The sequence below is a fragment of the Mauremys reevesii genome, linkage group 4 (genome assembly GCF_016161935.1).
Source record: "Mauremys reevesii isolate NIE-2019 linkage group 4, ASM1616193v1, whole genome shotgun sequence".
Lineage (NCBI taxonomy): Eukaryota > Metazoa > Chordata > Testudines > Geoemydidae > Mauremys > Mauremys reevesii.
Window position 1 is genome coordinate 18,738,122 of NC_052626.1, and position 24,954 is coordinate 18,763,075.

Here is a 24,954-nt window from a genome sequence, read left to right on the forward strand (position 1 = left end):
GCACATTGTCAGAAGTTTCTGTGGCGAGATCAGTAGTGTCATTTACAAGACCACAAGTGCACAGCAGGCTTCACTAAAGGAAGAAAAAGATCTTTTAAGAAGGCTTTGATGTAGCAAGGAGGAAGGGCATGACTGTGGAGGAAAACTGTAGGAACTGTAAACAGCTTTATAGAGAACATAAAGATGTTATGGCCTTGTTTAGAGCTAATGGATGCTGGTAGGGAGACATACTCTGAAAATCTGTAGTAGATGGAATTGCACAGTAAATGTATTTGTTTAGTGGGGTTATTCTTCTATAATCACTTAAGGGAGGTTCACAAGATTGTGGCTAGAAATGGACAGGATTTGAAAAATCTCCAGTTTGTCTCTACCAGTTCCTGTAAATGGAACGATCTTGGGGTTCGTTAAATAACAAACCAGTGAACGAGAAAGGAATAAAACTTTAATAAAACAAACTGGAGAGCGTCTCTGGTGAACTGCTGCATACAACCATGCGGTGCTCTCAACCCCTTCCTCCAGGGCACATCTCCAAATTCCTATGTTCATAATGCTGTCTCTTATGAGAGAGTGTCTCTAAATTGTAATCTTCTACAAACATATCTGTGCAGTAAATGTTTCTGATCTTCACAATCCATGAAACACTGAAATAATCTCCAGGAGGTGAGACTGTTAGGAAGAATGACATCACAATGTAAGCCAATCAGCACTCCTGACACTGCAAAGTCAGGGGCTGTTCATAAATTATGTAACGCACGAGGGGCTGTTGGGTCCTTAATTTTTCAAGTTTGTTTCAGTGTTCACTGAGTGTGCCCGTCTCAACTAGTAGTTTTCAGTTTTCTAGGTGGTATGGGCTCTGTTTGGAAAATATAGTTATTTCCAGTGAATAGTCATGTTGACATTCCAAAAATACAAGATTGCGAGCTTCTTTTAGACTGACACATGCAAAAATATTAGCTTTGAAAAGATGGAGAGATAGAGACTAAGTCTCTCCCTTCAATGTTTAATAAAAGGAGTTGGCAACTTGTACTTTTTTATGAATGGATCATCTGGCAAATAACCAATGCATAGATAGTGATTTACCTTCACTGTGTAAGTGTGGTCAGAGGCATGTTTTAAATAACATCAGGTGCATCTCCATGGTAGATGGAATTTCACATGGGGATAGATTCCCTTCTCTCACTACTAGGTGGAGAGGTCATGCAAGTACTGAATAGAGTTTTGAGCATTTGGGTCTGGATCCTTTATTTGGATTCAGTCTTTCTCAAACCTTGGGGATTTTCAGACTTGGGATTTTGGCTGATCTCTAGCAATAGGTAGTGACAGGTGAATCACAAGAAGTCCAGAAGATAAGCATCTGGAAATGTCATCGTTTTATCCAGAATCTCTGGAGATTGCAATATAAGGCTAGAAACGTTATGAGACTGGGCTTTTCTTGTGGCGTTTCAGCTCCTCCACTTCCCTGCTTAGCCAGGATCAGAAAGAGAAAATGAAAAAAAATAAGGAAAAAGATACCTTAACATTGTGATCCTTAAAGATGGCTTGGTTTGAGATTTCATTTTCATTTGGAATGCAGGTATCTGCTCTTCAGCTGTTGAACCCAGGTGCCCACGTATCCCTGAGGGGGGAAAAAGGCTGCTTTTTTATATATCTGCAGGGTTGTTGTAGCTGTGCTGGCCCCAGGATATTAGAGAGACAAGGTGTCCAAGGTAATATCTTTTATTGGACCAACTTCGGTTTGTGGAGAGACACAGAGCTGAAGACCCGAAGAAGAGCTCTGTGTAAGCTCAAAAGCTCGGCTCTCTCACCAACAGAAGTCGATCCAATAAAAGATATTACCTCACCCACCCTGTGTCTCTCCTTTTTTCATTTAATGAGCACAACATAGTGTCTTGAAATGTGCCTGCATGTGACAAATAAGTAGGAGCAACAGCAAAAGAATATGGGGGTAGGTATAGCGTAATCCATCTCTACGTTTAGACAATCCCTTCAAGGAAAAGAATTTTTGATCTACTTTGTGGGAAGGACTAACTTGGAAAAGAACGAGCTGTGCACAAGGCCCTGTGCATGTGTGTGTAGGTAGAGCTGCCTTTGTACATATGATTACACATGTCATTCTTTTCTACTAAAATAACTTCTTCTAGGCCATCAGGCTGAATTTCATGAAACTCAGCAGTTTTACCTGTTTATTTATGGTAACATCAAACAGTGGACAGTCTCATTACAGTCTGTAAATACCCAGCATCTTGTCCTTGATAGGTGAAATATTATAGCACTGTGTGAAGCGAAGTGTCTAGCTGTTATTCCTGGAAGACTATAAAATACACAGTAAATAATTACCTTTTTAAAGTTGATTTGATAATATTGTCGTTCTTTACAGATCAGGTATTTACCATGTCCTGCCTGTCCATTACACTGTCTTCTCTATCCTGTCAAACATAGTTTGAAGATACTATCATGATGTGACAGCACCTTAGAAGATTATGGTTCCATGTGTCCATGTGTAAATTTTCTCCCAGAATTCTAAGCAGAGCAGAATGAAATCACTGAATTCAACCTCAGAAATAAAATGCTGTATGAAGGGAACAAAGCAGATTTTGCAAGTGAAATTTGTTCTTTACCAGCTTGACACTCATCCTTTAACCCCCATTCCACCCAGTGAATGTCCCAAAGACTTATTTTAGTTCCAATTATTCATGGATGAGGGGTTTCATAAAGTGAGCTTCAGAAGCCCACTCCATTATTGTTTGTTTTCTCTGTGAAAGCTGGTGAGCCAGTTTGCAGTTCTGGCCCTTTAAAAATGACTCCTGGGTCCTGCAATGGCTTTCTTGCCCTGCAGGGTGAATTCCACTGCATAGCACTGAGTTCCTGTTTTAAAAAAAGTCATTTCCTTTCCTGCGGTAGAGGGGGGATTTTAAAGGGCCAGGTTAAAGAGAATACGTTTGATTTGATTTCCATGGGACTGCTTGTGCAGTAAGGTTCTGCTCCACATACACAAGGATACCAAAATGTTGCCCTAAATGTTCTTCTCCAACTTTTCTCTTCATTCAATGACACTGTTGTGAACCCAAGTACTGAATATATTGTCCATAAGGTAAGAGGGGCCTTATAGCAGGAATTCAATTTGGTCACTAACTGCCAAACTGTCACATTAACAGTTCGCAGGCTACTAAGCTCACCTGGTGAGTCATAAATAGGCATTGAATCTACTCTCTATCTGCCTATCTGTCTGTCTATCTAAGTTTGTAAACCACTCACCACCATAGTTTCCCTCACCCTTCGTTGTTTGCTTCTAGAAATGAAATTTCAGTGCTAAAAATACTAATTTGCTGACCACTGCTGAAATGCAGCTTCTGTCTGAGACATTCCAGTGCTATATGAATGAGTGAAGTCTAGGGATGAGGTAGATAAACAGAGAGAAATAAATCAAATGATGGAAGTGTTTTCAGCAATTCTGCACCTGCATGGTTAGGGATAGGAGGTCCCTTCTGCCCCCACATCCTCTGGCGGATAATTAGTATTTTGCATGATGCTTGGATAAAACAGCTATTCTCATGATCAGAGGTACCTGGCTATTTGCAGGTTTACCTGTAGCTAGTGTCTCACTTGTAATACCTCTCTGAACACTGAATCTTGTGAACAAACATATCAACACAGGCCAGTCTGTTACAAAATCACCCTTTCTTTATAGAGATCATCGAATTATAGACTTTAAGGTCAGAAGGGACCATTATGATCATCTAGTCTGACCTCCTGCACAATGCAGGCCACAGAATCTCACCCACCCACTCCTGTATCAAACCCATGTCTGAGCCATTGAAGTCCTCAAATCATGATTTAAAAACTTCAAGGTGCAGAGAACCTTCCAGCAAGTGACCCGTGCCCCACGCTGCAGAGGAAGGCAAAAAACCCCCAGGGCTTCTGCCAATCTGCCCTGAAGGAAAATTCCTTTCCGGCCCCAAATATGGTGATGAGCTAAACCCTGAGCGTGTGAGCAAGACTCACCAGCCAGACACCCAGGAAAGAATTCTCTGTAGTAACTCAGATCCCACTCCATCTAACATCGCATCACAAGCCATTGGGCATATTTACCGCTAGTAGTCAAAGATGAATTAATTGCCAAAATTAGGCTATCCCATTATACCTCCCCTCCATAAACTTATCTTAGGCCTGGTCTACACTAAGAATGGGGGAACTAGAGAATGCCAAATTCAGCAGGACGTGAATAGCGCTGTGGCTGAACGAACTGTTTAAACTACGAACTCGTCCCCAGACGCCGCGAACCGAACCCGCTCCTCCTCTCCGGTCGACTCCTCTCCAGCCAGCGAGGAGTGAGTTGCGGAGTTCGAATCGGAGCTTCGCCTTCGTCGCGCGCGTCGCAGAGTAGAGATAGAACTCGAACGAATCTCGATCACCGAACCACCCAGCGCGGTAAGCTTAGTCTTGAAGCCAGATATGTCTTTTGCCCCCACTACTCCCCTTGGAAGGCTGTTCCAGAACTTCACTCCTCTGATAGTTAGAAACCTTCATCTAATTTCAAGTATAAATGTGAAAGTCTAGATGTGAAAATTGTTTATATTTTTCTCTCTTTCTTGGCTCCTTTCTCTCTATTTTTTTTCTTGTTTAGCTGTTCTCACACAGTGACATACACTAAGTGTTCCCTTCAGCATGTGACTATCAAGATAACCTGAGGTTAAATGATAGCTTGCTAGAGAGGGGCCTTGAACCATGTGATGTTAAACTTCCATTTTCTTTCTTACTCTGGGGGTTTTAATGACAGCATGGGGCACAATATCCAGATTCCAGCTCAAGATTTTTTTCTTTTATTCACACTCTCATTTAAGGTGCTCGCCATGCCAGCGCCAACATCTGAAGAAGCTGGAATACATTAGCATTTTAAGTAATATGAAAATATACAGGGCACCATCTGGGACTGTGCAAGTTGTAATCAGAAGAAACAAGTTGTATTTAAAAGCTGCACTCAGTGTTTGAAATAAAATCTATGTTTTATCAACTGATTGGTAAGAACTCTCCAAAACAAAACTCTGCTGCTGCTTCTGCCTGTGGTGGCCTGACGCTATGTAAAGGGGAAAAGGTGACAGATGAAAAGGTGATCCCTCAGAAGACTGGTGGCATTTTTTATTTATTTGCTTTCTTTTACATCCTGGAGGAAATAATACACATCAATGAGGTCACACTGTGCTTGGAAAAGCCTTGTCATTGACAGGAACACGTTGCCTGGAAATGACTTGTTTTCTCTATTTGTTTTTTGAGTTAGAATTTTTATAACTAAGGAAGGACCTGCTTTACCCTGTCCCAAAGGCTCCTCATTAGACATTTTGGGAATGCAATATTGTCTAGTGGATAGTGCACTGCTCTGTGCAAGTCACTTCACCTCTTTTGCCAGTGATTGAATTATATGTCCCAGTTTTCCTATCTGGAAAACGGGGATTATGATACTTACCTTCCATTGTAGAGTGGTTCGAGATCTATGGGTGGGAAGTGATCTATAAAAGGAGATGATGATGATTGAAAATTAATTATATTAACCAAAAAGCCGCCCATTTTAGTAATTTTTGCATAGGCTCCATTAACATTGTAGTTGGGATGGGATTTAGTGGACCGCATCCTTCAACTTGACTGGGTCCCAAATCTAGGTGAATTGATCAAAGATGATAAGAAGTGCAATGCCCAAATTAACTGAGCAGAGACTATTGTATTCATGATATTAGACTTACATATGATAGGATTAGGAGTGACTGGAGTATGTTGGGAGGTACTTGTGTGACACTGCACACTATGAGCCTAGTATCAGAGGGGTAGCCGTGTTAGTCTGGATCTGTAAAAGCACCAAAGAGTCCTGTGGCACCTTATAGACTAACAGATGTATTGGAGCATGAGCTTTCGTGGGTGAATACCCACTTCGTCGGATGCATTATGAGCCTAATTCTCCTTTCACTTACAATGGAGAAAATCAGGAAGAACTCCTGATTATCTTTAATGGGACTTAGGCATGTGCTTAAAGTTATTATTTTTATTATATGGAGATATACCTATCTTATAGAACTAGAAGGGACCTTGAAAGGTCATTGAGTCTAGTCCCTTGCCTTCACAGCAGGACCAAGTACCATCACTGACAGATTTTTGCCCCAGATCCCTAAATGGCCCCCTCAAAGATTGAATTTATAACCCTAGGTTTATCAGGCCAAATCTCAAACCACTGAGCTATCTCTCCCCCCACTAAGTCAGTGGGGTAATATGGAAGTTTTATTGGCACTCCGCTGGGATGACCAGCATGAGATTGACAGCTTCAGTTATCCCGAACTCATGCTACCATTATGACATGCTACATCATCATCAGGCGAGCTCCATGTAAGCAGCAAGCAGCCATGACCTCAGTGGCTTTAGAGGGTCTCCTAGACAGTAGAAGTGGTGTAATTCTGCTTTGCCAATGGTAAGGGCTGGTTTCCAGAGACCTACCCAGGGTGGGGCACTTTCCAGCACAGTGCTGTGCTGCACTCTACAGAAGCTACTTGCATGGCAGCTTGCAGAAGGTGGGAAGGGGCAGGGCCTGGACAGTCTGGTTCCAAAGATTTGCCCCACAGTGCTCTACTCCCTCTGTGGTGGAGCTGCATTAGGCATGCACAGAGACTGAGTTAGCTGGAACCTCTCTGGGGTTCTCTGCAGGCTTACCTGAGGATGCCTCCCCACTGTGTGGAGCAGCCTGTTGTGAGAGGACGTGGGATGTGGTGTCTCTATTTTGGAAGATGGGGGTTGGGATTGCAGGCAGCAGACAAGACGGCAGTAGGATGCAATTTACACAGGCTCTGTTTTCTTTTTACTGCAAATATTGAATAGATATAAGATAATTGTTAAATGCAAGAGTTAATTGCTTTAAAGTAATGACCAATCACCCATGGTACTCTGCATTGTACAAATGCTAAATCATAGATAATGAGAATAAGATTATTTAGCAACTAAAACACAGTACAGCATGGTTAAATGTCAATTTTAAAAATCTGTGCACCACACACATCTCCTCTTGGAAATAATATTTACCTTAACACACATTCATGAAAAAAAATGGCAAAAGGATCTATAATTACAGTAATGCATTTAGAAAGGATCTATATGTATCGCTGTATCTACTGAGTCAAAAAAAGTCCGTTAAACTCTGTCCCCTAAAAGTGGCTGTAGCCTTCAGGCAAAATAAATACAAGAAATTTTACTATGAACATTCATTAAGTGCTCATCAAGTGTAACGTAAGTGACAGCAGAGCTTCAAGACACACAAATCATTCTCATGTATCCTCCCATCAGATCATTCATTTAAATATGTACTTGTCTCTCCCTTTTATTTTTAATGACGCCTTTTCTCTTGCAATAAGAGATGGCTGATTGCTCTTTGCAGGTACAATTTTTTTACCCCCCTTTTAAAAATCACGAACATAATGGAAGAGAGTGACATTTTTCCATTTAAGTGCGGCGCCAGCAAGAAACAGAACATTTTAAAAATCATTTATGCTCTTGTTCTCTTAATGGAAAGAAGTTAAAAGAGTTTTGTTTTTTCCCCCCAAAATAAACTTATCTTACAAGGAAAATCTGAATATAAATGAACTCTTAAATTACAGTCTGCAGAGAGTGAAGAAAACAGGAAAAATTGAATGAAAATTGACTATTAAAGGAAATTAGGAGCATAAACCTCTTTTTTGAAAGGGCTCAAACATAATCTATAAGCCTATTAAATTGGCTGATTGTTGGAGGAAGAATGAAATGAGGAAGGCATGATATGCATAAAGCAGATTCCAAATGCATTACTATTTTCAAGAAATGCAATTTGAGGGGGAAGTGAAGGATTATTTTGCAAGGAAAATTAGACAGGGATGAAGATGTAAATTGTCCAAAGTGGGGGAAAATATACTACAAAATCCACTTAGAGATCATTTTGCATTGGCTCAAACTCAGCAGCTCTGTAATGGAGAGTTGATCATCCTAGCTCAGACTTTCCAGATGCTATTCCACTAGATGGACAAGCCAAGGCCCATTGTGTTGCACCGAATATACACAAAGGGAAGAGACTTTGCTCAGAAATAAGAGCACTTGATGGGATATAATGTTCCTTTGGAGGTTCTTTAAGGTACACAGGGAAGATGGACCTTGTTTACTATTAGTGAATACAGAGTCCTGGCGGGGACCCTGTGGCTAATGAATGCCACATTATGGGGTTTGTAATAAATTGGGGGGGGAATTCCTTTTTGTGAACACCCAGCTAGCCAGTTAGCTATAGAACCCCTCTTGGTAGCTGTTCTCTACTTGCTTTACCTGTAAAGGGTTAAAAAGTCTCCCTGCATAAGTAAAGGGAAGTGAGTGGGCACCTGACCAAGAGAGCCAATGGGAGGGCTAGAACTTTTTAAAATTGGGGAAAAAAATTCCCTTTGTCTGTCTGTCTGTTGTTCTCCAGAGTGAGAGAGGACAGAGCAGAGACAGGGTCAAGACATTGCTGTAAAAAGCTTTTTGTCAGATATTGAAATCATCAGATCGTACCTAAAACTCCTCATTTGAAACCCCAGATATGTAAGTAGATCAGGAAATGTCTAGGAAGATGTGATTAGGGTTTTTTCTTTTATTTCTTATTGGCTTGTCAACTCTTCTGGGCTAACCCCAAATGCTTTTGGTTTGCTTGTAACCTTTAAGCTGGACCTCAAGAAAGTTATTCTTGATGTTTTATTTTTGTAAGTGGGTTTTTTAAACCTAGCAAAATCCTAAGTTCCAGATGTTTTTTCTTTCTTTTTGTTTTTAATAAAATTTACCTTTTTTAAGAACAGAATTGGATTTTTGGTATCCTAAGAAGTTTGTGCATGTTGTTTAATTAGCTGGTGACAATAGCTGTTTTCCTTTGTTTTCTTTCTCAGCTCTTCCCCGGAGCAGGGGTGAAAGGACTTGAGGGTACCCCACAGGAAGAAATTCCCAAGTACTCCTTCCTGGGTTCTCAAAAGGGTTTTTTTTTCTTGCACTTGGGTGGTGGCAGTGTCTGCCCATCCAAGGTCAGAGAGAAGCTGTGACCTTGGGAGTTTAATACAAGCCCGGAGTGATCAGTATTAATTTTTAGAATTCTTGCGGGCCCCCACCTTCTGCACTCAAAGTGACAGAGTGGGGAATCAGCCTTGACAGGGTTATTTAAAGACAGAGATCCCGACCCTCAGCTTAGAAGCAGTGAGAGTGCAAAGAGGGTCGTTGAGCTCCCTTAATGTGTCCCACCTATTCCCATCTTGTCCAGAATTAAAGTCAAAGCAGCTTCAGAGTTGCTTATGCCAGCTGCTAAAGACCTCCATGGAGCCATTCTAGTTACTAAGAATCATTGGACATAGGAACATGGTATTTCCCCTGGCCAGGACTTCTGCCTGAGGGAAGGGGCACCTGAGTATTTCTGTACATTGGGGTAATCCTGAAAAAGCCAGTTAAGCCTGCTATGCAGTTGCTTTGCACCTCTGGAACAGCACACTGCATCCAGAACTGGCCCGAAGGTTCTGTAGTGGATGGAGGGAATATAAGCCTTGCTAGATTTAGGTACAAGTATGAGTGCAATCCTTGAGGACACACTATGGCTAAAAGAGATGACAACAGTGCGTCAACTGTCTGTGCCTTCCTGATCTTTGGGGTTGTACCAGTGCAAGATCAGTGTAAGTGAAAGGAGACTCAGGCCTAGAATATTATATATTGTTACACACAGAGACACAACCACTCACATATTGTTGGCCTCTGATACACTCAATCACACACATACACACAAGTCTGAACAAAAATTGTACAAAACAACAGTGGTCTGGACAGGTGTTTTGTTGGTTGAGAGGGAGACATCTAACTGTTCCTCTAAGAAATGATGTTTTATAATTAGAAACCAGCTGGCTCCATCCATCCTGAGCAGCTAATATGGTGCAACAGCAATTCCAGTTGGTTCAGAAATAGCTAGCAGTCTAAGCAGTGATGCGAGAACCAAAGCTGCCTGGCTTGCTAACTGATCCAAATTTTTACTTGCAGTCGGAGCTGGAGCTTAAATTGATTTTCTTGTCCCCTCCTCCCCCCTTTAATGCTGGCCATGACTGAGAAGCCAAAATGCCTTCCATTTGCATTATTACCTGGTTGACATCATTTATCGATACAATTTATCAATTCAGATACATAACATTATAATTAAATTATAATTTACTCCCCTCTCTAAATAAGTCTCACCTTTCTGTCTACAACAGTAGACTTCTGTGATCTCTCCTCTCCCTGCTCCTATCATCTCTGTTCCTATAATCACTCACACTCAAAGTCAAGGAAGAGATGAAGGATGGTCTAACAATTGGGGCACTCGTATAGGACCTGGGAGACCTGCATTTGAGCCCCTCTTCTAAACAGATGTGCTCTGTGTCAAGTCACTTGGGCTTGTCTACAACGCCTCCCAGTTTGGCCTCTGGGACCAGTGCTCATCAAAGTGCTGGGCTGTAACTCCCCTATGTGGGTGTGAACTAAAAGATTCCTAGTTCATGTTAGTGTCGTCTTCAAACAGGACTATGTTAATGAGGAACCTTTTAGTTCCCACTCACGGCATACACATGGGTGAGTTAAAGTGCAGCACTTTGGTGCGCATTTTTATTCCCACCCCGTAGACTGAACAATGGGTACCATAGACATAGCCTTAATCTTCTGTGTCACAGTTTCCCATCTGTACAATGAGAATAATTGCACTGCCCAACCTCATTATGAGGATAAATACATAGAAGATTGTGACATGCTCAGATACTATGGTAATGGGGCCATACCAGTGTGTCAGATAGTTCTAATTATGAGATTTACTAGGAAGAAGGTCTTGTAGCAAGTGATGGATTTAAGCATTTTCCCCACTGGTTCCATGAAAACACCTTGGAACTTTCCTGTGGATCCTACCTGTTTAGGATGCTAAACAAATGCACGACCTTGCTGTACAGTGAGAAATATTACAGCGGTGGAGGTAAGAAAATCTTTTAATTGGACTTTCCTAGAGTTGGCTAATTTTTTTTCCCTTGAGTGATCATGTGTCCCACAAACACGTTGATAAAAAAGATTTATTGATCTTGGTTTATCTTTTTTCATCTCCCATCTGCACTACCTGCCACATAGCTCAAGAACAAAGATTTGTGTCACTCTGGTACCTAGATTTATTACACTGGTGTCTAGATCTGCACTTTTACACACTGGCAGGGAATCAATATGTACAAGCCACCCGGCTAGTTGTTCTACTGCTTATAATAACCCTACAGACCAATAAACCAGGAAGCTGTTTGATTTTATTGTTTACTTAGACACCAGGCAACATCCTTACTTTGCCCATTAATTAAATAATCGCAGTCTTCTTGGGACAAGATGAGCAGATGAGTCAGATTGGCTCTTGTGCTATTTTCTTGCAGCTGGGCTAAGAAATGATATGGCGGAGTGGCTCAGAACAGTTTAGAGCTGATACTCCGTAACCCTCCTCAAGACTCTGCTTCCTTTGCTAACCATAATCATATCGTTGCTACCTGGTGCATCCCTGTCTGCTAGTTGTATAAATCTGTTGTCTCTTGTCATATATTTTGGTCCTGATCCATCATCTGACGGCATGAGGGGCAGACTGCTGTGCTTATACAGAGACTTGAAGTCAAGCATGAGAGCTCAGCAGTTCGTCTGTGTGCTATCCATTGCTGGATCAGGGCCAAAAATGATAAGTTCTTTGGGTCAGGGACCATCTTTTTGTTGTATGTATGATCAGGGCCTAGCACAATGCAACCCTGACACATTCTAGCACCTACTGCAACTGGGACCTAATGATAATAATAGAGACTTGATTATTTAGGCAAGGAATAATTATTTGCTAATGATCAGTGATACAAAAAATAGAATATATTAACAAGATCTCATTTAAACTGTAAATCATTAAGATTTCTTCTTTTGAAAATCATTTATGGAACTACCAGACTTCATGCTACTAGAAGGAATTCAACCAAGAACTTACTGATTATTGACAGCAACTTGGTATTGCAGATGGATTTAAAAATGAAACAGTTAGGAAACACAAAACATAAAACACTGACATTCTTCAAAGGCTTGTGTGAGTTAGATGAAAGGGTCAGTTTGACCTATATGGTCCCTCGGATTTCTTTTTGAAGGGCAAGGAAAAGAGGGATTGGTAAGGCAGAGTTCTTTGCCATACATATAAATAGCATGGCTTGCTTGTGCTTTACAGGGGATAACAACACTTGGAGTGCAAAGATGAAAATCAAAAAAGCCAATAGAAGCAATAGCAGAACACACTGCATTAAAATATCAAAAGCCATTGACAAGTAAGGTGTAGTTCAGTGCCTTCCTGGCCCCTTGATGTACTATAATTATCATGCATTGGAAGATGAAAGCATTTCCTGGTGGTATTGGAACAAATGTCTATGAGACAAAAGAGGAAAGTTTTCCAATAGCGGGCCAATTCTCTTCTGATGTAAATGGATGAAACTCCAATGAAATCAATGGATGTCCACCCGTTTTTACACCAGTGGAGTATTTGGTCCACAGCCTTTCCATTGTAAACTGCTCACACGCACACACACACACAGACACACACACACAATCTGATTCTCTTCCCCAATGTGCCATATTGATAACTGAAGCTCCACACAGTATAAGGCATTCTGTACCATAGGGATGAGTCCTAATATTAGAAGGTAGATAGCTATGAATCTTGTGAGGTCCTTTATTGGCTTAAAGTCTGAATAATTTGTTGGCGATCCCTCAAGGTCGAGGATGATCTCTTTCACAGCTGTTTATTTTTTATGGGTCCTTTTGATGACTGAGGAGTCCGATCCTTGAGCCACAGGCTCGTTGGCAGATGTGGCAGGCTGTGTTGGAAGGCAGGGTTGGGCCATGATTGCTGCATGACAGTCGTCTGTCTTTTCTGGCGTTTTTCTGCGACCAGGCTAGGCAATTTTCCTCAAAAATGGTCGTTCTCTCTCTGACAAGTCTTTGCCAGTTATCCCTGTCCTGGGCTACTGTCTCCCAGTGTGTGACATCTCTTGATGTTTATCTTGAGGGCATCTTTAAAGTGTTTCTTTTGGCCTCCCCATTTCCTTTCTCCTTTGGTGAGTTGGGCGGACAGCCTTTTTTAAACTACTATCATGCAGGCTTCTCACAGAAAAAAAGTCTGAATAAACAGAACAATCAAAAAGAGAAATGTCATAAGCTTCTAATTATTAATTGTTATTTTGTAGCTGTAATCAAAAAAAGAAAATATGAAGTTGTTTCTATTTTGCAGCATTCGAAACAGATCCATTTTTAGCTTTTTAAAATTTTTGTAAAAATTTTCACTGACTTTTTTATGGGGATAAAAGTACGAAGTTTATCATTTGAACTGAATAGCCAAGGTTCTAGAGCCTTGGCTTAAAGAAATTCCTGCCCTCTGTGGATTGGCTACAGAGAGGGACCTATAACACTCACTCACTAGTGGGCTACACAGCATCATCCTTCTTGGCTCACTCTGGCAGTAAAGGCTTCTTCTTTTTTAGTCTCCATCACTCTGAAAGATTAGTTCAGAAACCCTTCGTATGTGGTTCACTGTTAGGCTCCTCACTTTAGCTCCATGCTTGAAGTAGCCGGAAAGGGTCACCCTTTGTGGCATTAATAAGAGGTTTGGGGCAGAACTGTTGACATTGATACAATGGAACATGAGATGGTGTCTAGTGTAAGTCTTGGTTTCTGGATTTGTTTTAATGAAAAGCACTGTGCATATGGTGTTTCCCCCATCCCCCCCCCAAAATGTGAAGGATTGTCTTTCCTTGACACGGGCTCGGAATTGTTATGTGCAGGTCACAGGTGTTGATCATGTACCCGCATGGCCATTTTCGCTAAGGAACAAATGACAAGGGCAACAATGTAACAACAGAAAATGAAATGCCGAAAAGACACAAACCTGTCACCAGTTCTCTATAACAAAGCTGTACAACAGAGTCAACTCAATTCAGTCTGGATGTTTCTCTTTGTGAATAGATATTGGAAATAGGAATTTTCATGTAAATTGGTGTCAGAAGCCTTGAAAATAAGAGGTGCTTATGACAGAAAGAGCGAAGAGCAGACATTTTCAAGGGAAATAAATCTACAGATTGATGGATGAGCTTTTTGGGAATAAATTGCTAAACCTGTGAAGATGAAAGTCTTTATTTGGCCAAGTACAAAGTTGTAAGAAGCTTTTTGATTTGAAGGTTTGAATTACACAACAACTGCAAGCATCTTGCTATGTCTGACTTTTAATAACCTATTTTAAAACAAATGTGAAGCAACACCAATTCAAACCATTTTTGTAATGAAGAGTTGATGTGCCAGGTAAAAACTACAGACCATATTGTGCTATCCATTTTAAACCAAACAATGGGGTTCAGTGACTAGTTCTGCTTCAAAAAGGGATGGAATGGTATGTCTCTATTTTACGAGGGAAAAGGAAACAGCCTGGACAACTGAATTGTGTGTGTGTGTGTGTGTGTGTGTGTTTAGTGTCAAAAGCACAAAGATTATGCTGAGCTGATTAAACAAGCCTACAGTTGTATTACAGCAGACACTGCAATGAGAGCCAAAATGTGATTGGCAAAATATACATGACATATTGTAAAACAGATAAAATGATAACAGCTTTTTACCGAAGAGCAGCTGCTATTCACTTGGGAAATTAGGGCGGAATGCAACTGTTCTTATAAATCATGAAACGGCATTGCCATCATCAGGAATTTTCTTCCTTAATTTTTTAAGTAGGATATTACTGTTGGTCTTGTTTATTTATGAAAGATCTAGGCTCAGACTGGTTGTTTCTGAACATGCTGGGGGGAAAATCCCCAGCCCCCTCCATACACCATGGTGGGAGGGGCAATTTGGATCATACATTAATACTAAAGCCCCTCAAATCTTCTGTCTGTTGACAGGCATAAGGAGTACATCTGGTCTATTGGATAAAATCACTTAACATTTGTGGTTTCTGAAATTATGCAGAGGAACTGCACAAGACGGAAAAGGAAGTCGCTATTATGTTGAAATTAGCTTAAAATAGGGCTGCTTTCTTTCTCATAGCAATGATTTTCCATTTGTTGCTTCAGAGATAATTGCATGTGCCGACTGCATTCTTCTGTTTGTTTGGACTACAAGGATTAGAACTACTCAGTCAAGCTGGTCAGAGAAACTTTGACAGAACCGTATTCCATTGAGAATATGTGGTGCTATTGAGACTGAAATGGTTCACAGAATTGGCTTGATTTTGATGGATTTTTTTTTTGAAGAAAAATGGAAAAAAGTTTTGATTTTTTTTTTCATTTCATAGACTCATAGAACTGGAAGGGACGTTGAGAGGTCATCTAGTCCAGTCCCCTGCACTCATGGCAGGACTAAGTATTATCTATTTCATTTTGAGTATTATCTCATTTTGAACTTTGAATACATATATGGTAATATAATACAACATTTTAAAAAGTCACATGTGGAAACATTTTAATCAACCTGACATTATATATATATTTATTCTTCCCAATTTTTTTTTTGCTTTTGCTCCAGTTTGGACCAAAGCCCAATTTTGAAATCTCAGAACCCTTCATGAACCAGAACTTTCATTCTCTACACAGCTCTCAGATTCTATGCACTTATCTTTATATACTTTTAAGATGAAAGGTGTACTTTCGAAGTCAAATGAAGAGCCATTATAGTTAGCCGGTTACTATGGAATTTTCCCTGAGGAGAATAATGACTCTATGGTGAAATCATCCCTTTTTATTATTATCTATTGTAAGGTCTTTGGAAAGAAAAGAAACAAACATAAAGCACCAGTCTTTGGTGAATGTAAATTGACTTAGTTCCATTAACTTCAATAATCATGAGTCAGATCCTCAGCTGGTATAAATCATTGACTTCAACAGGCTGGTCTGATTTGCATGGCCCATGATTACTGAGTTTTGCCTTTTCCAGTATAGTAGTAGTACACATGAGAAAGTTTGACTTACACACCCAATGCTGTTTGTCCTCTACCATCCAATTATATGATGTCATGCCATCCTAAATCCAAATGCTCTCTGCTTGCCGTGCCGATGTATTCTTGATCCATTCTTGCTGTTCTGTTGCTTGTGTCAGAAGCTAGGCTCCCATTTTCTATTCTAAAGTCTGGAGCAAATATTGGGCTTTGTACAGTCCCTGCCAACCCTGGTCTGTGGCTGTTTGTCTGTCCTGTCTTGCACTATGGCAGTGACAACTCATGAGCTGTCCTGCTCCTGCCTACTTGATGTATTAGACGGTTTAGTTATTATCAATTTACTGTTGCTACAGTTGGGTCAACTCAATACATGTCCATAGGCATTACAATTTTGCACAATCTGTCCCATATTCTTAATCCTTTTGTATGGTGGTGCCAAGTGAGGTATTAGTAATGGCTGAGAGGTCAAAGTGTTGCAACAATCCATCTGCAAGGCTTTTAACAGATCTGTCCCTCCTCTACTGTTTTTGTGGTTCCACCATGACCCAACTCTTATTACTCACAGGGCTGTTTCTTCATTCTTTCTCTTCTCCACTATGTCTATGCATGGCTGGCACCAGGGGAGGCTCCAGGCACCAGCTCACCAAGCGTGTGCCTGGGGCAGCAAGCTGCGGGGGGCAGCCTGCCGGTCGCCTGCCTTTGAAGGCGTGGGACCGGCGGACTTCCCGCAAGCATGCCACCGAATCCGCATTACCAGCAGACCTCCCGCAGGCATGCCGCTGAAAGCCGCCTGACTGCCATGCTTGGGGCGGCAAAATACATAGAGCCGCCCCTGGCTGGCATGCAGCTGCAGCTCCTTTCCCAGATTGCCAGCATATTTAAACCTCCTAAACACATGCCAGGCAGCCAGTTAGTTCTGACTTAGGATCCGTTCTGTCATCTTGGTGTTGCCTCTTCCCTGTCTGCCTACATGGCTGCTTTTCCAAATTTTATGTTGCCACCCAAACTACTGCACCCAAGCCATGTCCATGTGGGCATATTGATCAGCACTGCCCAGTTGGCTGCTGCCTTCAGTCCCTCTTCTCCCCAAAATTGCCACTGACTTCTGCTCCTGCCTGATTGCTGGGTCCATGTTTCTGATTGCTGCATCTGTTCGGCTAGCCCAGTGGTGCTGAATTGTGGTCTGATCCTTGACTATCTAAGGTCACATTATGCTGCTCGAATGTGGGAGAATCATATGCTGGCTTACAGTTGTTGCAGGGAGCATGTTAGGAATAGGCTATGATGCCTTGTGCTCCAGCAGTCCCAGTTAACAGAAAGGTCCATAGGGGAATATTGCTTCCAACATAATTCAGTGAAGCGTTTAGCTACTCTTAGTTGCTCCAGGTTCCAAACCCTGACCAGTTGAAAGATCAGAAGAGCAGAAATGTAGCTTAGAGACACATTTTTCCACATCCTGCACTGAGCACAGCTTGGCCAGACCCTAGGATCTGACCAGTAGGAATACAGATATATAATTTTTTTTTCTAACATTCTGGAAGGCGAAATTTGGATAAGAGAAAAACAGGTTAAAATTATATGGTACAAGTTTGTGAACTTGCACCCAATTCAGAACAGTGACCAGAGCTCGCCTTCCTTATTAACAGCACTTAGGACTGCAATTGGAAGCAAAAAGTGATTCACAACAGAGGCTTTGACAGTGTTGTCCTATGAACATAACTGTCCAATATATTCTGGAGAAGTTCCATTCTCATCCTCCAGGGAGCTTCCAGGTACTTGATCCCGAACAACCTATTCAATACAAAAAACAAGTCCGAAGTCTAGTCAAAGTCCCCATCTTTCACCTTAGATTTCCAAGCTCATCTATTCCAGAGCCCTATCTTGCTTTGTTCAATTTAGTAAAAGCTCCCCGTTCTTCAGAACCCTCCCTTTAGCATCTGATTGCTATGCTGATGTGTTCATCGTCCTATATTAATGTTCTGCTTTAAGCAATGTGCTTGTGTGGATTGCTCAGATCTGTGATATTTCCTAAAATCCCACAAAACTGATCTTCTCTGCTCACCCAGAACACTCCTATCATGTTCCTTCATTGTCTAAAAAAAAGATAATCTTTTCTTGCTTCCCATAATTCAAGCAGGTGTCATTGTTTTTCATGCCTGCCATGTGTCCTCTTTTGTGGTAGATCCATTGTGTGCTCCTTAAGCCATCTTGGTTTGGAAAAGCAATATATTCTGCCCTGTGTGTGACGAAGAGCTGGAAGACTGAAGCTTAACTTTAACCTAAAATTATCTTTCAGTGCCTCAGTGATTGTTCCTGCATAAACAAAAGGCAAGCCTGTGGATTGCTTTTGTCTTATAACTTCTATTACATATTAAAGAGTCCAGGAACAGTCAGTAAGTTGAACTAGACCAATTCTCATCTGTTGTTATGGTTACCAGGAGTAGAAAATAATTTCCTGTAATTTATCTTAAGATCATTTATGTCAGATACAAACACAGATTAAGCTGAATACCATGGTAATTTCTTCTCCAATTGTGTTAGGAACCATAAGACATTCATTTTTACTTCATAAATAAGGGTTACAGTATGTCATGCTCAGTCAAAGAAGATAAAATGAATCTAATTAAGTGCCATCAGAAGATCACTTTGCTGTTTTTATTGCAGCAATAAAAGTGCCCTTACCTTCTTATTCTTTTAGAAATGACAGAGATTATTATGGAAATAGGATGAGATCAAGTAAGTCTTGCTTGACCTAGACTTGGATAACACAATATCCTTGTGCCAGTGATTGTTTTGAATAAGAAGTTTACAAAAGCTGATGGAATAAAACACATAAGAGAGACACTTTATTAAAATGAATGAAACCATATGTAAGCACCATAGAGGTCTTGTATATTGGGTTTTATATAAATAATGTAAACATGATGTAAGCAGAGTCAGGATGATCTCTACCCTGACATCTGGTGGTGAATTGTGACGAGTTGTGGAAAAGAACTTCAGAGGCTGATCTTATTTGCATAGGCACACCCACCCCACCTAGCATGAGCCCACAACAGCCTAAATGGTCACTTTGGCTGCTGTGGGATCCCCAGCATCTCTGTTATTGGGGCAGGAAGCATAAAGTGTTGTTACCCTGATTATGTGACTCAAGGACAATGGAACTGTTTTATGACAGAGGGACTCGCCATCAACTAAGTAGCACTTGCCAGACAAGGGACATGGGTTCCAAAACACAGTGATTGACAGAGGTTGGGGATGGGTATGTGTATATGATGGTATTGGCCTCTTTTGAGGGCCTGAAACACCAATTGCACCTCCTCCTCTCCCCACTGTAGAATATCAGAGCTAATTTTGATTCTATTAGGAGTCTAGTTAGAGGCTGCTGAGCTGAATTCACTGGGGGCTAATAGTGTACCAGCACTGAGGCTCCCCTACTAAAGCCAAAGAGGAGTTTATGATGTGACAAATCTGAGGAACTGTCACAGAGAAGTGTCACTAGAGGAGAACTATTAACCAAGGTTTGTAACCTGTCCTTGACAAGGTCCGAAGGTCCTTTCATGGATTGAGAACTGGTTAAAGGACAGGGAACAAAGGGTAGGAATTAATGGTAAATTCTCAGGACCAATCCTATTCAATTTATTCATAAATGATCTGGAGAAAAAACAGTGAGGTGGCAAAGTTTGCAGATGACACTAAACTACTCAAGATAGTTAAGACTAAAGCAGATTGTGAAGAACTTCAAAAGATCTCACAAAACTAAGTGATTGGGCAACAAAATGGCAAATGAAATTTAATGTGGATAAATGTAAAAAATGCACACATTGGAAAAAATAACCCAACTATACATACAACATGATAAAGATCTTGGAGTAAAGCAAACAGGATGTTAGGAATAATTAAAAAGGGGATAGAGAATAAGACTGAGAATATATTATTGCCCTTATATAAATAAAAGATATTCTAGCACTAGAAAAGGTTCAGAAAAGAGCAACTAAAATGATTAGGGGTTTAGAGAGGGTCCCATATGAGGAAAGATAAAAAGGGGCTAGACTTCAGTTTGGAAAAAAAGAGACTAAGGGGGGGACATGATAGGTATATATAAAATCATGAGATGTTGAGAAAAAGTGGATAAAAAAAAGTTTACTTTATTCCCATAATACAAGAACTAGGGTCACCAAATGAAATTAATAGGCAGGACTATAACAATGTTTGGACTGGATAAATTCATGGTGCTAAGTCCATAAATGGCTATTAGCCAGGATGGGTAAGAATGGTGTCCCTAGCCTCTGTTCGTCAGAGGATGGAGATGGATGGCAGGAGAGAGATCACTTGATCATTGCCTGTTAGTTTCACTCCCTCAGGGGCACCTGGCATTGGCCACTGTCGGTAGACAGATACTGGGCTAGATGGACCTTATGTTCTTATGTTCTTATGTTCTTATGTACTACAAGCTGAAATCACTAAAGAGCTAAAATTACTAAGAACTGAAAGTGCTGAGTGCTTTTGGGTGGGGGAGCGCTGAAGATATATTGCTGAGTGGCTGGTGAAGCAGAGCAGTTTGTGGGATGGTGAGTGGAGTGGAGCAGAGCAGAGCAGCTGGCAGAGTGGAGCATGTTCATGGAATGGCTGAAGTGGCCCACAGGATGGCTGGTGGAGTGGAGCGGCTGGCAGAGCAGTTCGCAAAACAGCTGGAGCAGCTCATGGGGCGGCTGGTGGAGCAAAGTGGCTGGCAGAGTGGCTCGTGGTGAAGGATGCAGAAGAACCCCACGGAGAGGTGGGGCACTCAGCCTCGGACCATGTAAGGTGCCCCTTAACACCCTTGCCCCCCCCATTTCCACCCTGGCTGGGAGGTAAAACTCTGCAGATAAACTTTTGAACTCTGGGGCTGCACTGAGCAGGGACAGAGACTTTTGGGGTGTTGGACTTTTGGGAATTTGGGTGATTTTTTGGGTTGCTGGACTTAAGACCCTGAGGGGAAAAGGACACTGTCAAACTTACTTGGGGTGAGTCTTTTGCTCATGGTTTGTGTTATGAATCCTGCTTGTGCTGTTTCCCCAACATAATGCCGCATTGTTTCCCTCCTTTATTAAAAGGATTTTGCTACACTCAGACTCCGTGCTTGCGAGAGGGGAAGTGTTGCCTCTTAGAGGCACCCGGGGGGTGGTATGTAATTATCCCAGGTCACTGAGTGGGGGCTCGAGCCGGTTTTGCATTGTGTTTTTGAAACGTAACCCCTAGATACTGAACCCGGCCCTTGATACTGCCAACTCAGATGGGCAGAAGGGTTACAATTACGTTGATCTGTAGTCCTCAATGGTGATCAGGGCAAACTAGGTTTACATACATTGATTTAAAGTTTCTATGGGTATTAGGAGATATGACCACAAATCCTGCATGTACAAGGCAGTGTGTCTGTGGAACGAACCATTTAGGATTACTGGGAATATGCATGCTGGTATGGCAGCCAGGTTGTTCCAGAGCCTGGGGAAGCTCTACATGGAAGTGAGAACATTGGGAAGCACATGGAAGAGAATAGGTGATAGGGCCATACGGGCGCAATTGACATGGAAGACTGTGTAAAACAACAACAACAACAACAGATTTAAGACATTGCCACTATATTGTCACAGTTCCTAAAAAGCCAGCTCAGGGGCTAACCCAAAACTTAATGAAAAGGACTTCAGTGGTCTTTGGAACAGTCCTGTAGTCACTGAATATAATAGAGAATGCAGTAGGGTTGTAGAAGGTAGCAGCACCAGGCATTTCCAGATCATTTCCTGTACCAGGTGCTCAGCAGCAGGCATGGACCATGACCATGACCATAGCCACAGAGGACTAACTGAATCCTGAGGAGGGATATAGAAGCTGCAGAGTTACTTTGTGGCCACACAACCTGTACCCAAAAGCTGAACTCCTAGACTCTCTCTCCTCTCTCCTCAGCCCCTGTATGGTTGTGAGAGAGTGATAGAGAGGAGATGTAGTGCCTTCCCCAACATCTCTAGGCGCAGATCTCACCAAGATCTCCTCAGCCTGGGGAACCAGAGCCAGCTGATGGCTACAAAACCAAAGCTGGTCAGAAAATATTTGAGGCGGGTTTTCTATGGAAAATTTGGACACAAATAAAAAAAAATTATAGAAATATCCTGCAGAGAATGTTTGACTGCACAGAAAAACCCAAACCAGAACATTTTCAGCAAAAAAAGCCCCACTTTTTTGGGTTGGAAAGGCATCATTTTTTTCAGGTTTTGGGATTTCTGAGAGAGAGCTGAAATTTTCTACAGAAAGCAGACACTTTGGAAAACCATTTTTTCCACTGAAAACTGTTTACATGGAAAATTTCCATCCAGCCCTATACAAAACCAAGCTCTCAGCTGGGAATGGGCGCCACTGGGCCAGCAGATATCACTTTCCTTTCCCAAGATAATCACAGGCAGAAGTGAGGTTTAGAAGAGACCCCTGTGGCTTCTCCATCCTCTACTAGCTAACGTTTGAGGGGAACTGACTGAGCCTCCACAAGCACCTCTGCTTTCCTCTGTAGCCTCTCCACTCTCTAATCACTGCAGGCCTGCAGCTACAGGACTGCAATGTACTTAGCAAAAGACACAGAATGACTCGGATCTGCACAGGACCACTGGCGGAAACAATGATCTCATACGGGGCTCCTCACTTCAAAATATGGATTAGCTCTGGGGCACCTACACCTTCAAGCCCAGTACTGCATAGGCCTGACCATAATTAGGTCAGGCTGGTAGGGAGCACCTCTGTACAGAGAAATGGGTCCCTTCAGAATCTCTGCCCTCAGTGAACTCTGAAATAAACAAGTGTCTTTGTCATTTCACTGCATGACTTTTCCTCAAACCTAGAACTGACTACAAAGCAGACAAAAATGAAATTTGAGACAAAATGTTAAAAATGTATATTTCCATTTAGCATTTAAATCAGGGGGAGTGGGAGGTGTTGACATTTTCTGGCCAGCTTTGCCTGTGATGCTCTCTTCTCAGGCTCATGGAGACTGCAGCTGTAGGAGTGGTATTAAAACAACCGTCTTCATTGTTTGGCATGTCCACAAGTGGACTTGAGACCTATGGAATGGCTATGGATGCCCTTAAGTAGAGATGGTTGGAAACATTTGGTCAATTCAGAGAAATATCCCGGGCCCGATTCTGTACCATTCCAGTCAATGGAAGTGGTGCCAATGAATTTAATGGTTAAAGGATTTTTTCAGTTGATTATGTAAGAACATAAGAACGGCCATACCTGGGTCAGAACAAAGGTCCATCTAGCCCAGTATCCTGTCTTCCGATAGTGGCCAGTGCCAGGTGCCCCAGAGGGAATGAACAGAACAGATAATCATCAAGTGATCCATTCCCTGTTGCCCACTCCCATCTTCTGGCAAACAGAGGTTAGGGACACCAACCCTGCCCATCCTGACTATAGTTTCTCCATTCACATAGGGAGAGAACAAAACATCATCATTTTTGCTGGATTAAATTATAAGAGGTTGACATGAGCCAAATAAGGAAAATTCCTAGTAAATCTTGGGTTTAGCCAAAAAACAGAACAAAAATGGGGACCCATAAAGGGATAGTTTCAGTCAGTTCTGTAAGCGGTACCAGGTATAATCCTAGTCCCCAGCTAACATAACTTTTCTGTAGAGATACCTTTTTACAGCAAATATTTAAAAATCCTTATTACAACCTTCCTGACCTAGATAGAATTCTCTTGAAACTGCCTCACCGTCTTTTTCACAGATTCTGTCTTTTGGAACAGACACATCCAGGTCTGTATTTATTTGCCTGTTCACCTTTTGGCACTCGCATGATGTAACATGCTTTGGCATGTGGGAGGCGCTGATGTTTCTGGTTTAATTGGTGGTCGGCTGTCAGTCTGCAGGCTCATGAATACTATAATAAATAAAGCCTACAAAATGCAACTTTTAAGTCCCTGGGCATAGTAAAGACGACTAAACCCCACTTCTTCAGTAAATAATCCTAGACAGCTTTTCGCTGTGGGACTTGTCAGTTAAACAGCTTCTGCAGGAAAGAACTAGCTGTGATGATTTGGGGAATCTCTCCATATAATATATGAATTCTGTGAGACTGATCAGACCGCAAACTCTATTTTGAATGTGGGAGCTAGTTGTCTTCTGTAATTAGTGGGGTTACTCTGTAACCCAAACCCCTAGGAGGCCAGTCGTGTGCCAGGTGAACTGCATCTTGGAGACAATCACTGTAGAATCATAGAATCATAAGGTTAGAAGAGACCACATGGGTCATCTAGTCTAACCCCCTGCCAAGGTGCAGGTGCTTCAGCAGCTAGGCCTTGTAGGTGCTAGCCCTGATGGGTCCCAGTAACCACTCAGACACATGGCTAAGGGAAAGGTTTTAAGTACAGAGGTGTAAACAGTTACTGTTCAAAGTGAGCTGGTTTTTCTGTGTGTCTCTAGGCAGTCCAACTGAGAATCAGGGTTCTTCAGGCCTAGTGCCCTCTGCAGTCCAGTCTGCATTCAAGCACATAAGCATTTGTGGGTTTCCAAGCCAGGCTCAGATAGTGTCTCTCACTGGGCCACTCTGCACTGGTTCCCTGCCCAGCTGCTGCTGCTCTCCCATAAGTCCAACACAGATCTGAATACAGCTGTAATGTCCAGCACTCTCAGCTTGAGCCACATAAGGCTCTGTCCACAGTTGCTTGGGCTTCTCTCCAGCTCCCAGCTGCCATGTGGTTCCCACTCCCCAAACAGAGACCGGCCACCACCTAGTTCAGGACCTTTCCACTTATCTGGGTAGGGAAAAGGGAAGTGCAATAGGAGTTGTAGTCTCCTGCTTTGCAGACCCATCACAAGTCTCTGCTGTCTCTTTGCTTCCATTTTGGACTGAAATTCCAAGGTATTGTGATGCAGGGCTACCAATAGGGGATTATTAACTTGGGATAGTCCCCTATTCAAATACAAACCCCCGTAAGCAATAGATTCA

The 24,954-nt window shown here is 41.9% G+C and overlaps 1 long non-coding RNA gene across 6 annotated transcripts in view; it reads right to left on the reverse strand.

The window, feature by feature from the left end:
- LOC120404917 overlaps positions 1-24,954 on the reverse strand; it is a 57,236-nt gene that overhangs the window by 10,984 nt on the left and 21,298 nt on the right. For 2 of the 6 annotated variants that reach the window (XR_005598252.1, XR_005598256.1), the window contains exons 2-6: positions 6,691-6,838; positions 2,391-2,569; positions 2,180-2,311; positions 1,513-1,615; positions 467-666 (exon numbers count right to left, since the gene is read on the reverse strand). This is a non-coding gene — a long non-coding RNA (uncharacterized LOC120404917). Of the gene's footprint in view, positions 1-466; positions 667-1,512; positions 1,633-2,179; positions 2,312-2,337; positions 2,570-6,690; positions 6,839-24,954 lie in introns of those variants that run through there. The other 4 variants (XR_005598254.1, XR_005598253.1, XR_005598257.1 and 1 more) reach the window with 4 other exon arrangements.